The sequence below is a fragment of the Pinus tabuliformis genome, chromosome 1_2 (genome assembly GCF_031772625.1).
Source record: "Pinus tabuliformis cultivar Carrire ecotype Pingquan chromosome 1_2, CPIR1, whole genome shotgun sequence".
NCBI lineage: Eukaryota > Viridiplantae > Streptophyta > Pinopsida > Pinales > Pinaceae > Pinus > Pinus tabuliformis.
In genome coordinates this window covers 562537803-562551803 of record NC_142298.1, presented here as the reverse complement: position 1 = coordinate 562551803, position 14001 = coordinate 562537803, and the positions used below count along the sequence as shown (strand labels likewise).

General features: G+C 35.5%; 1 long non-coding RNA gene across 3 annotated transcripts; it reads left to right on the top strand.

The window, feature by feature from the left end:
- The first annotated feature begins 974 nt into the window (after positions 1-974).
- Positions 975-1889, top strand: LOC149206844 (uncharacterized). 3 transcript variants are annotated; one of them, XR_016251964.1, is made up of 3 exons: positions 975-1287; positions 1416-1507; positions 1753-1889. It is a non-coding gene; the product is annotated as an uncharacterized LOC149206844 (long non-coding RNA). The 3 variants fall into 3 exon arrangements; XR_016251965.1 differs by having other exon boundaries at positions 975-1330; positions 1419-1507; XR_016251963.1 differs by lacking the exon at positions 975-1287 and having other exon boundaries at positions 1342-1507.
- The last annotated feature ends 12112 nt before the right edge of the window (positions 1890-14001 follow it).

The window sequence follows — 14001 nt, the reverse complement described above, 5'->3', positions numbered from 1 at the left end:
TCTTGGTTGTGTTAATTATAAATTTATATTCTCCTTCAACCACCAACAAGTGGAGGTTTATGTCATCTACAATATGTAATACTTAATATATAGTCCTTGTAGCAGGGCCTCTAATTCAGTTGCATTATTGTTTTTGATCCCCTTATATCCATAATAGATCCTTATGATTTGACCCTTTGTTATTTCTAAATACTCCCCCAAAACCTAAAGGGAGAGACAGGGGAAGAGAGAGGATTGGAGGGAAGAGAGAGAGAGAGAGATGGGGAAGAGAGAGGATTGGAGGGCAAAGAGAGAGAAAGAGGGAGGTAGGATAGAAAGGGGGAGAGAAGAAGTACAAGAGAGTGGAGGGAGAGAGGGACGGATAGGAGAGAGGAGAAGATACGAGAGAGGGGTATGAGAGAGGGAGGGAGAGAGGAGGAGAGAGGGAGGGATAGAGAGATGGAGTTGGAGGGGGAGAAGAAGAAATACATAGAGAGTGAGAAGTAGAAAGAGAGAGGGAGTGACAAGGGAGAGATAGAGAGAGAGAATGTGTATGTTTCGCAATCATAAAAGAGGTTTGCACTGAGAGATTTGATCCCTCTCGGCGCTTGATAGATTCAGAGTTAAGATGGATCTTACTTAAATTAGTCTAGATTTATCTTAACTCCGCATCTACCAAACATCAAGGGGATCAAATCTCCTTTTACTCTAAAATATAATTATCTTATCTTATCTAAAAAATTTACATCCCAAAAAAATATTTAATCCCTCTCCACACTTGGTAAACCCACACTCATAAACCTAAAATTAAAATGAATCTAAAAGGTTATAATTAATTATCACCCATTCTTATTAGAGGGCATCCTCTTGATGCAATTAAAAGAAACTAGAGCGTGGGTTACACTGCTATAAGAATTTTGAGCGCCTTTTTCATGAGACCATGATCTGGAGGTTTCGAGATTGCGGTTTGATCCATCTCACTTTTTAAAACCCTAACCCTATTCATTTTGTAATAGTTTTTGATGGACGGTCTTCGGCTTGCTGCGTGTTAGTTGTCCTGTAGAAATTTTTCAAGATGTGGTTATGGTTTTAATGGCGTCCTGGGGAGTTAGGGTATGATCTTCATATGGTTTTAATGGCGTCCTGGGGAATCAGGGTATGATCTTCGTATGGTTTTAATGGCGTCCACGCTTGCTGCGTGTTAGTTGTCCTGTAGAAATTTTGCAAGATCTATTATGGTTTTAATGGCGTCCTGGGGAGTTAGGGTATGATCTTCATATGGTTTTAATGGCGTCCTGGCGAATCAGGGTATGATCTTCGTATGGTTTTAATGGCGTCCTGTGGAATTAGGGTTGTTTGTTTGTTTTTTTTTTTTCCTGTTTTAAAATGGTTCTAATGGTGTCCTGCTTTCCTCTGTTTGGTCATGCAATCGTCAGTAGTGTCCTATTTATCGGCGGGTCGCTCTGGTAGCGTGCTTGCTAAAAATATGGACACAGAATAAGAGCCGTTAGGTCGTGGAGACTTCAAGGTGAGTGCCTGTGCTAAATTTTGTACCCATAGACAGGCTCCATACAAGCTTAAGATTTATATAATGATCTCTGGTTTTTGTCCATTTTTCTGAATGTTGATTTTCTTGGTTATCTTAGTTGCTTAAATTTGTGGACAGCTTTTTAGTTTTAGGGCTTGTATCGTTTTCATTTTTATAACCTCGTTCTCTCGCTTAATTTTTAATTGTGTATGGTTTCTGGGTATCAATGTCCTAATTCTTGGCAGGGTGCATTGGCAGCATGCTTGCTGTAAATATGGACAGATAGTAAGAGCCCTCACTCCCTCCAGAGCGGGGATGTGGTGAACTTTAGGTGGGCACATGTTTAGCCATCGCGTGCCCATAAAGGATCTCCACACATTTTTATACCCTGTAATGCAAGAATAATGTAAAATAATAGGTCATCCGTTAGCCTGGATAAGATATAGGACTGGCTTTGGTAAAGTTTTATTTTTATCCGTTCTGTTGTTTTGAGAATTTAAAATCGTCTTATTGTATGTAATTCAAGGTTTGATAATCTGAAAATATGGTTAGGGTACTGTTAAAATTAGTTCAAATATCCCAAAATTGTAACAATGTAATTTCCATACTTTTGACCAGTCAAATAGGCCAAGGAATGTCCGGAGAAACAAATTATTCACAAACCAACGCCAACAGAACAACCTAAAAACGGCTGAAAATAGGGAAAGCTTGGAATCAGCCAATGCAAAACTGGTCTGGCAGATTAAGTTACCATAAGCCGCAGCTCAGTGGGCCGTTTCGCAGACAAGTTTTTAAAATGAAAACAACCCTCAGAAACCCTTGTCTGGCCAGGATTTCCCTTTATTGGATGGAGAGGAAACATATAGAAACGGTGAGAGATTTGGTTTATGTTTCCTTTTAAATTCAACCCTCTACTCTCATCTATGTATACATACGCCCAGGAGCCGTAGTCTAATCAGTTAATCAGTTTTCAAATTATTTGCTTTGAGAATCGTTCTTTGGGCTAGATTAGTGTAGAATTTTTGTAAATTTTGGTTGTTTTTGGAGGTTTTTGACTTAAAGATTTTTGGGAGTTTTTTGATGGTGCTGAATCTATTTCCATTGGTTAGGAGCGGTAGTCTAATCAGTTTTCAAATTTGCTTTACGAATCATGGAAATTTTCTTCAGGTAATTAGTTTTCAAATTTGCTTTGATAATCATGGAAATTTTCTTTTGGCCCGATTCCAGCAGGAATTTTTGTAAATTTTGGTTGTTTTTGGAGGTTTTTGTCTTTAAGATTTTTGAGAGCTTTTTGATGGTGCTGAATTTATTTCCACTAGATGAAGTTTTTGGAGCAGGATCTATGGTTTAATCAGTTAATCAGTTTTCAAATTTGCTTTGAAAAGCATGGAAATTTTTTTTTGGAGTCGTCTAATGAGGTGGGGCCAAGAAAAAAAATTTTAATTTTTTTGTAGAGACAGTGTTTGAATCATGTTTTTGATAGAATAAAATTTTGAAGTTTAACAACTATATCTTGGATTTACAAAAATCCTTGCTGGAGAATTTCCATATCTTTCTATTTCCATATCTTTCTGGGCAACTCCTCCGCCTTGTTAGACTACGTGTTTTCTTTGTTTTCTTTTGGCCTCATTCGTGCAGGAATTTTTGTAAATGCTGCCTCATTAGACTACTTGTTTTCTTTTGGCCTCATTCGTGCATGAATTTTTGTAAATGCAGGGTACAACTCTTATATTTCAAGATTTTTGTTTTTTTTTTTAAACTTCATTTTTGAGAGTTTTTTGATGGTGATGAATCTATTTCCACCCGTTAAAGTTAAAGTTTTTGATGATGTTGAATCTGTTTCCACCATAAAAAACATTATTTAAATGCTATTACTTCCACTTGTTGAAATTTTTGATGATTATTAACAACATTCCACCATAAAAAACATTATTTAAATGATATTACTTCCATTTGTTGAAATTTTTGATGATTATATTACTTCCATTTGTTGAAATTTTTGATGGTTATTAACAACATTTTTAGGAAAAAATCACATAAGAAATATTTGGAAAAAATCACATAAGAAATATTCAAGATAAGATGTTGAATCTATTTCCACCATAAAAAAAACATTATTCAAATACTATTTCCACCATTAAAAACATTATTCAAATAATGTCTAAATCTTATCTTGAATCTATTTCCACCATAAAAAAACACTATTCAAATATTGTTGAAATTTTTGATGATGTTGAATCTATTTTTATCATAAAAAATATTATTTAAACACTGTTACTTCCACCACTTAAAATTTTTGATTATGCTGAATTTATTTTCACCATAAAAAATATTATTTAAATACTATTACATTTTTTATTCAAATACTATTACTGTAATTTTTATTTTTATTTTTTCTTAAATTTTGACCTCCTTACACTACACCTTAATACAAATTTTTTAAAAACACACTTAACATTACATTACTTCATATTTTTTTCTCCGGAAAAATCGTAATTTTATTCAAATATTGAGTAAAATTACATGTTGTAGACACTCTAATAGCATATGCTGTAACAAAACTTGTCCTCATAAGAGTAGGATCTAAAATATATGTAGCTATCTATCTATGCTTTCCTACCTTTCTTTTTTTCCACTTTCCGCCAACTTTCATTGTTGGGCGTGGCTGTTACAATAGTCATTTGTACTTCGTTTGTGGCAGCGATGATTTCTTTTTCAGAATCTGAGCTTGTAGAGTATGCTCGCTTGCTGCCTTCAATTTCTTGCCCTAGGTTCTCATATCATTGTTGTGGGTTACTTGCATTTGGATCTGTTGCATATTCAATCAGATTTTCATTAATTTGTAGGTGTTGTGGAATGCTTTCTTTGCTGATTTTTGGGTTATTTCTTCCATCTTCAGCGTCTTGAGGTATACTGATGGTTTTTGCATTATTTTCCTCTTCTATATCCTCAGCCCATGTGGCTGTAAACTGCCATCCTTTCAGCTTTGGTCGCTGTTTTCTTTTCCTATCTTTTTTATTTTGTGGGCATGCACTCTGAAGATGACCAGTTTGTCGACATATGCGGCAGCGAAAGGCAATGTTTTCATAATCTAGTGGTTGTGCCCATTGCTTTCCATTATGGAGTAGGAGAATGTGATCTCGTAAGCGTTCAGTCATATCAACCTCCACACAAATCCTGGGAAAAGTGTAGATATCCTTGGATAGGTGCTCATTGTTCACTTTTAAGAATGTCTCCAAGGCATTGCTAATTTCTTCCAATACTTTGTAATGCCAAAAGTGGATAGGTAAGTTAAATAATTTTACCCATACTAGCATTTTGGAGACTACCATGCTGTTTGGATTGAAATCCGGGAACCAAGATTTCACAAAAAGGGCTGCATTGCCCCAAAACCATGGTCCTTCGTTCAATGCATATTCCTTGTCCTTTATGGTGTCAAATTTGACAATAAAGAATCCCTTTGAACAGATATGGATATCACAGTTTTCTGTCCATATGGAGTAAATCCATTGACGAAGGGCTTTTGGTTTGGGCCAAAAACCATTAAATCTACATATCACTGCTTTAGTTAAATAATCAACATGTATTTCATTTACCACTGGTATGGCGATTGTTAATGCAGGGTTCTGTGTTGTCTGCTCAACAATGTAGGCCCCTAGTGTTGTAGCTCGCTGTTCTGTTTTCGTTTGTGGTTCCATCTTCCCTTTTATTGCATTTTTGAAGGACACAGGTTCTTTTGAGCTTGTGCCGGAACAGCGTCCGCGGAGTCTTGTGCTAAGACAGATTGTTGAGTCATTTCCTATACTATATTCTATTAGCTTGCGCTCCTCCTGCAGTGCTTTTCCTGTGTAGAGAAGGAGTTGCGCGCATGGTGGGATTCCAGTCCTTTCTTGTATCCTCTGTTTGAGTGTTTTTGTCGCCTCCCATTTCCCTATCTTGATACATATTGTATTCCCTTCCATGGATCTGATAAAGAGAGTACTTTTTATTCCTTCGAGCATATCCGATACGGGTGCTGTTTGGATCTTTTGCTGATCCGTCATAATCATCCCATCTCTCTGTTCCCTGCTCCGATCTATGCTCTGAGACTGTGATCCAGATCTGTGAGGAGCCTTTTTGTTATCAGGCATCCAGATCTGAGTTTGTTGTAGATTTTTGCCGATCTGGTCTTCTACAGCGCATTTGACCTGAAGCTCAGACCAAAGGGGTATTTTGGCAGTTTCATGCCCCCAAATCTATGCTGCATACTGCGCTCCATGGTCAAACGGAGGCTGTTTGTGAGCAGGCCACTCGTCCCGTGTCCAATCACTCTCGTCCCCTTCCAGCACGATAGCCGATCTCTTGCCTTTGCGCTTATGTTCGGCTGGTTGGTAAGCTCCAGGTTTTGGCCTTGCATCAGATCTATGTGCCGCACCTTCTAAATCACCCCGTTTCAATAGTAGTGCTATGGCAGTGCCCATCTCTGTTCCAGAAACCCATAAACAGAGAAAAAAACCAGTAATCAGCACAAGGTATTTTTCTACAAAGTTCTGCGGTGGCTTCTCTATCCCCAAAAGGTCGGCGTTTCCGTTTTCGTCAGTTACTGCCACAGAGCAAACTGTCCGGTGCCCGATCCGCGGGTGTTTCATAAGCATATCCAACCCATTAGAACCGATTGGGGGTTTATCAGCTTTGTGTGCCGCCTGTGAAACCACCGTGTGCAGCTAATCTAGCCGGATTCGCACCTCCGATCTTCTTATAACCCCTAACTGCAGCAAACAGCATGAAACCCTTACTCTCGGCCGCGCAAGGATGACCAGTACCAGTCGTGCGGATTCAGGCTTCTGGCTTATGGAGTCACCGAAAGATTGGCAGACGCGGATAAGGCGAAGCAGAGCCATTGCCATCACAGAGATCCGGAGCCCTAGTCACATGGGTCAAAGGTCGGATGGGCAAGTAACATTACATGTAAGATATTATCATGTAATATTACCTACATTACTTCATATTTATTAACATCATTATTATAAAAACTATATATTATTAATTATTATAAATATTTTAAAAATTATTTTATTTTAATAATAAGGTTTTATTAGGTAACATACTCAATGTTTGAAACGGGATAGTAACGGGATAGTAGACACGGAAAAACCAAAATAAGCTTGGTCAAATACATTTTCTTGAATCACAAACATCTACCAACAAAATGTATTGTTAAAATTTTCATTATCACAGTTTAGTTTTTGTTTATTATGTAGTGTCTATAAATAAGTAATACATCTAATATATTTTTTTTAAGATTTTAATAGAGGGTTAACCTTATAGGTTTTAATATTGATAGTTTTTTTTTAAGAATATAATATTTATTATTTAGAAGTTTAGTTTCCATGGGTAATGGTGAATTATTTGTATTAGAAGGTGTATTGTTTTTGTTTAAGTTTGAAACTTAGTTTATTTTGTGAGGCTTGTGTGTTTTTGTATTAGGTTCAAGAGTATCTCTTCACTTTATTTCTAGTTGTTGAAGAGGTTACAAGTTTGTTCACTTGACCCCAAGGTTTGTTATGGAAATGTGCTTACAAAATGCCCTCTCCTCACAAGTTTGTGAAATTAGATTTTAATCTCACCATCATACTTAGTTCGTTGAGAGGTTTGTGGTGATATAATTTATCTTGATTTGAACTTCAAATAAAAAATTATACTAGTTCCAAGTTCAATTTGTTAAAAAGGGAAATTATACTAGTTCCAATTTCAACTTGTTAAAAAGGAGCCATGTCATACAATTGGTGTGTACATGGCCTTGATGCAACCCTAACGAGTCTAATAGGGGGACATGTTGCGCTTGGTCCATGCCAGGTTGATTCGACTGCTTGTTTGTATCACTAGTAAAACGTTACCACTCAACTGAAGGAATAGGCAATGGTGGTCCCTATACTAGATCATACTTGAGTCAATGGTGGTCCCTATATTGGATCATACTTGAGTCGGCCCTACTTCGTCGACATGCTCATATCACATTCACAATGGATAAGCTTCTAAGCTAGAGGGTGATGGGCAATAGTAGGGCTTCACATGGGAACTAGTTGGGTTGACTTAATCCTTGTCAATGTGCTCGCTCTCAAGTTACAATATGCACCAATGTACAATGAACATTGGGTAGTAAAAAGGTTTCGTGGTAGGAATTGTGATTGGATTAATCGACACTGTCACCGTTCTCATCTCATACCTACCACACCACATGATAACACTCACAAGCGATGTGGTCTCGATGACATATACATGTATAACAAAAAGGGTCAAACGGTTGGGTTTATAAAACTAGAAGGGTGATTGTCTCGTGCAGACTTCTTAAGGCTTATGGCTCAAGGGTGTGATGCTTCAACCTCAATGTTGTGTTCATTATAACAAAGAGGCACCTAAGACCATCGAACTTTAGTGAGTTATGGCCCCATGCCCTGAAGCCGTAGATTCTCAATTTTAACATATTAATTAGTACAAGAACATGTTTGAGTTATACATTCGTCACAACCATTAGTGATCAATTTGTGTGGACATAAATACACAATCCCTTATATTCATCATGAACATAATAAAAGATTGCATAATTCAGGCATGCAATAGATTTGGGAACATATAAGATATAATCCATGTAATTAGCATAACAATGATCGTCACAACTTAGACATTCATTTACATTCACACACATACAATTTTTGCACCCTTTATAACATAAAAATAAGCATCATAGTTCAAAAGTCAATATTCAAGGATTGTTGGCAATTGAAGGAGGGACTTCAACTCTCCATCCAACTATAGGCTAGCTACATTGCAACCTTTCTTGTAGTTGACAACCATCGCACTGGATTCATGTTGTCCTCTTAAGTGAACATTGTCCTTGGTGTTTTATAAATAGAAAACAAATAATTATTACTCTTTATATATACAACTCATACATTTATTTACATTCATTTATACATCAAATAACAATGGGTATAACATTGTCATTTGATATGTAATCTCCCATGTTTCTCCTAGTCTAAAGTGCTTTCATTGCATCTTGACTTGCTCTCTTACTTAATTTTGGAGCACGATTTGTCTTTGATCCATAATGCACAATTGTTTTGGTTGGAATTCTCCCATGGGTTCCCCCTATATCATAGACCAATCAACGACATGATTAGTATTGTGTACATAAGTAAAGAAATGTGAAATACATCATGTGCTTTCAATCTATAAGTCATTGGTCTGACTCTTTCCAAAATTTGAAATGGTCCACAAAATCTGGGTGCCAACTTAGCACAAGATCCCACTTTTAGTGAGTTTTTCCTTTGTTTGATGTGGAGATATACATTGATCTGCATAACCCTTTTGTCTGCCGTGGGTGATCTTCAATTATTGCACACTTCTTGCTCCATATATTTTGATAGTTGGAAATTTACCTTTGCATCTCTGAGATATATATTAATGGTTAGTTGATCTAGCTCCTAATCTTGGTCCTAATGATGAACCTAGATTTAGGTTCGAAACATGTCGACCCTTTGTTTTCTATGTGATTTTCTCCGGAAGATCTGAGCATTATGTCATGAATCACAAAAGCATCCAATTTGTGACTTTAACTTAGTTAAACTGAACTAATTAATTACAACTCAAAATAAAATCAACCAGGGCTCTTATAATGTAGGAGACACTCTACATGACTCTAGTTAGACGCTCAACTTGAATTAACCAAGCCATTTAAGTCAAATTAACTTAATTAACTAATACAAGTTGCCATGAGATGTGGAATTACAATTTTATTCCCAATTTAATTCAAGGACAAAATTAATTTAGGAATTTTTTTCATTCATATTCTTTCTGATTTGTCCTGATGATGGACCCCCTTCGGGGTTTGAAACGTTGGCAGTATGAACTAGAAACTGTGGATAATCCGGATCATGAAATTACAATTTAGGAATTTTTTGCTGCATTTTCAACACCCCCTCTCAGCGAGAAAGGGATTCACATCTATCTCGATCCAACGCCTTTGGAATGTACTGCATGCAACACTTCTCACTGTCAGCAACCGAAAAGCATAAAATAAAAAACAAACTGAATCAAATGTGTTTGCAACTATCTACTGGGAAAACTTAGCTGCTGCTGACTCTGTTACTGAGTCTCTTGCTCTGTTGTCAACACTACTCTGCACTCCTTAGTATTTGACTGAAATTGGTCCTCTTGCTACTGAATATTGTGGGCCCCCGTAGAAAGGTAATGATCCATGAGGAGAATGCCTTAATGGACCTGCCCGAAATTTTTGCAACTCTTGGGACTATTGCTTCACATCACCCCACCTCACACCAGGTGGTATAACTGCATGCAAAGCGAACTTTGATCTACTCATACTGCTACTACTACTGCTCTGTTGCTGCTTTTGCACCATTACTGCAACTATTGCAATAATGAGTCTGATCTCCCCATATCCTGAAGTAGTAGCTTCCATAGGGACGCTCTTTCTGAAACTAGACTCCCTCTAAGTCTCAATCTCCCAATGGGAAATTTCTCTGCTCCTTAATCTACTAATATCAATGATCACACCTCCTTTTTGTGTCACTAAAAATTGGCTCACTGATCTACCCACTAGTAGCCTTCTAGCTCAATTAAGAACTCTGCACATAGGGTCTTTTGGATCTGCCCTGAACTAGAGCTCCATCAATCTGCAATTCAAAATTCCTGATCTAATGTGAATCTTGCTCTAATTGTGATTCCTGCTCTGATATCATGTAGTATTTTTTACAAATCTATCTCTGATACCATTTAGAAATTCCTTGTAGATTCAAACTGCTAATTGTAATATGCTAAAACAATAGACTTGAATCTACTCTACTCAGCAGTGGAAACAATTAAACGATCACATAATCATGAAGCATACAAGAGAAATAATTCAATCAACACATTACATAATGATTTTTTGGGGAAAGCCCCTGCTATTTGTATATTGCATTAGTTAGAAAATATGAAAAGATTACAATGCATTGCTCAAGCCCGAGCAATCTCTGCACTATCTCTATCTGTCTCACTGCTTCCTAGTCTGACTCTGGCCAACACTCATCCAATTTTCTAGCCTTCCAAGCTCCCTATTTCCTTGCGTTGTTCAATGAGGAATTAGGCCTTTATTTAATAGGAAATTTCATTTATTGGATTGCGCAATTCCTTTAAGCTCTTCCTTTGATTGCATTCACCACCTGTGCAATTCAAAAAAATATACAACTAATAGTACATTGTCCCTTAACTCCAATCTCAACTAGGTCTTTCTCTGATCTAACGTGCATGAGTTAATTATGAGTGAATCTTCAGTTTACTGGTTGATCATTGCAGTGATCACCATACCGCACTTCAGGTAGCACCACACTACACTTAGGAAACACTACATTGTACTTTAGGCAACACCACACTCGACTTCAGTGAACACCACACTACTAGCTCTCCCACTAGTTCTTCCATTTTTCACTGACTTTAACTCAGTTAAACTAAATTAATTAATTACAACTCGAAATAAACTCTACCAGGGCTCTTATAATGCAGGGGACACTCTACATGACTCTAGTTAGACCCTCAACTCAAATTAACTGAGCCAACTAAGTCAAATTAACTTAGTTAACTAATACAAGTTGTCATAAGATGTGGAATTACAATTTTATTCCCAATTTAATTCAAGGACAAAATTAATTTAGGAATTTCTTGATGCATTTTCAACACATCGAAATGGAATGATCCAATAGTTTATCGGTCTAACCTAAACAAATTTATTGAAGAGAAATTAATTCTCATTGAAAAAATAATCTATTGACGGGATCTCAACCTACACCCAGGCCTAACAACTATCAATTTTCAACTTCTCAACCCAAAAAATGCCTGATTTGGTTCAAATATACCCTAGATATTTTTCATGCCAAAAACCCAAGGGAAGGCCTAACAACATCACCCACACCACCACTGATGTGATGGGATCTTTCCTTGAGTGGAAAGAGGTCCCCCACTCCTTTAGGGATGGACCTGTAAAACCATAGCTCCATGATTTTCTCTTGATAGATTGCAAGTCCTCCTTATTATTAAACACAAAACACAGTCAACCTTAGATTAGAATATGTAAAATTGACTAATATCTTAGGGTGAAGGACTAGGTTGAGTCCATCCACTGCTTAAATCTTTGCCCTCACTGTTTTACCCTAAAACCTTACCATCACTAGTTTTCCCCAAAGCTCAAGAATAGTGTTGACCATGATGTCTTTTCCTAATGTAATTTTAACCTTTTCTCATTAGACCCACACATCCCTAGGATGCTTCTTCCTTGATCTAGAATCTAAGTCCCTTTCAAGTTATATTTGAGAGAACTAGGTCACTAGGATTGGGGATATGGCTTTGAGGCTAAATAGACCTTAGTGGAGTTGCATGGAGTGAGTTTCAAAGTAAGTGGAGAACAAAGAGCAAGAACACCATATGATACTCGCTGTAATGGGGAGGCAGCGAGCCTTACATGCATCTAATTGAATGGATCTAGAGAGTTTGGTAGATGGAACCTCCGTCTAGCGTATAGATCAATAAAATCCACATCAAATTGGAAGATTTGGCCCAAGTACATTGAATATTTCCTGAAATCGAGAGTCATGCCAATTACAACTCAGATGCTAGATAGATCTAGCCCTAGGCACTGTGATATGGAGTCATGAATCCTCTCCTCAACTATCCATAATGTTATTATGTTGTCAAGTCTTGCTAATGTTATTAGATTTTGAGGGTTTCACTTTATAAAATAGTCAAGATTCAAAACTTGTGATAGTTGGGAGGAGACACCCAAAAAAATCTAACTATGTTAAAGATTAATACGACCTAAATTAGATGTGATACTCTAATAATTTTACAACTTAAATACCCCAGATTACAATTTCTCAAATCACAAATTAATAAAAAAACATAAACATAAAAAAAACAAAAAATTAAACTTTTTATTTTATTATTTTAATAATAAAATATCATTTTTTTATAAATATATTTTATATTTCAACACAATAAAAGTAATATATTTCAATATAGTAATAACCCTTTAAAGGCACTAAGAAAAAGTTTCAATATTACAATTTAATAGTTTTTGTTTATCATGTAGCTTCTATTACTTAGAAGTATGGTTTCATTAGGTATAAACTTTAGGCAATGTAGATTATAACTATAATTTTACAATTTTAAAAAGTAGTTGTTTAGATGCAAAAACATGTAAAAGGAGGAGTTACGGTCACAATTTTAAAAGGAGTGGTTTAGATGCAAACACTTGTAAAAAGCAGTTATTGTTATATGCTAAAGTTATGAATATTGTTTTAAAGTTTTGATGAGTGCTTATTTTTATTATAAATTGAAATGAAATTATTTAGGTAGGAATGATGTTATATAAACTACTAAAAATGAAAGATGAATTTACTGAATTTACATTATATTTGTTCTTAGAAGCGTTCTCTAGTCCAATATGGAAGAGGTGTTGCCTTGTCTGTGCTATCTTATTATATTAAGTAAATATTTTAAAAATCAAAATGAAATTAAAAATTATAATAAAATAATTATAATTATTAATTAAAACATATTGAGTACATCAAATTACATAAAAATTAAAATAAATTACAAGTATAATTAATTATAATTAATAATTAAACTAACATAGGTTCATCTTAATTCTAGATCTACCAAGTGTCGAGAGGGATCAAATCTCTTAAGGTGCAAACCTATTTTAGAGTTAAAAGAGATTTTATTCCTCTCAGAGCTTGTTAGATCCAGAATTAGGATCAAGACTGATATATATTGGAAAAAATTAAAAATAAAGTTCATGAAAAACATTTTTTACACTTGAGTTTCTTGCTCCATATTCTCATAACTCATAGTCTCGGCCAAATGATCTTTTCGACACATATCTATTTTAGTGACTTCTATAGTTAACTTGGGCAAAAGTTTGGACATTTAGACTTCTATTGTGGCCACAACACCCCCATAATTTTTCAAACTTATTATGGGGACCCTCCATGTAAATTTTGGTCTTATCACTCTATTAATGCTTTAATTTTGTTAATTTTGCAAGATTTTTACTTTTCTCAGATTTTTATTCTAATTGTTCCATTGCGTGCATTTTGTTACTAACTTTCCAACAGTTTAAATTTCTCGTTATTCAGACTTACCGTTTGGAAATTAGGCTAAGCCAGGGTTTGGATGGATTTTACTGTCAAAACTTAAATATGTAAAAAATATATGTTACTTTTATTTTGTAAATTTAATTAATTTAAATAATTCAAATATAATTATTTAATTAACTTTAATTAACTTTAATAGTATAGTTACTTTTAGATTAATTAACTTGATTAATTAAGTTAATTATCTTAATTAAATTGCAACATTTTTCTTTTTAATTAAATTTATCATTAATTATGTTGTAAGGCGTTCCCCTCTGAGAAGAAATCTCCTTGTTGCTACATGTCATCAGTGTGCGCCATTAGATTATA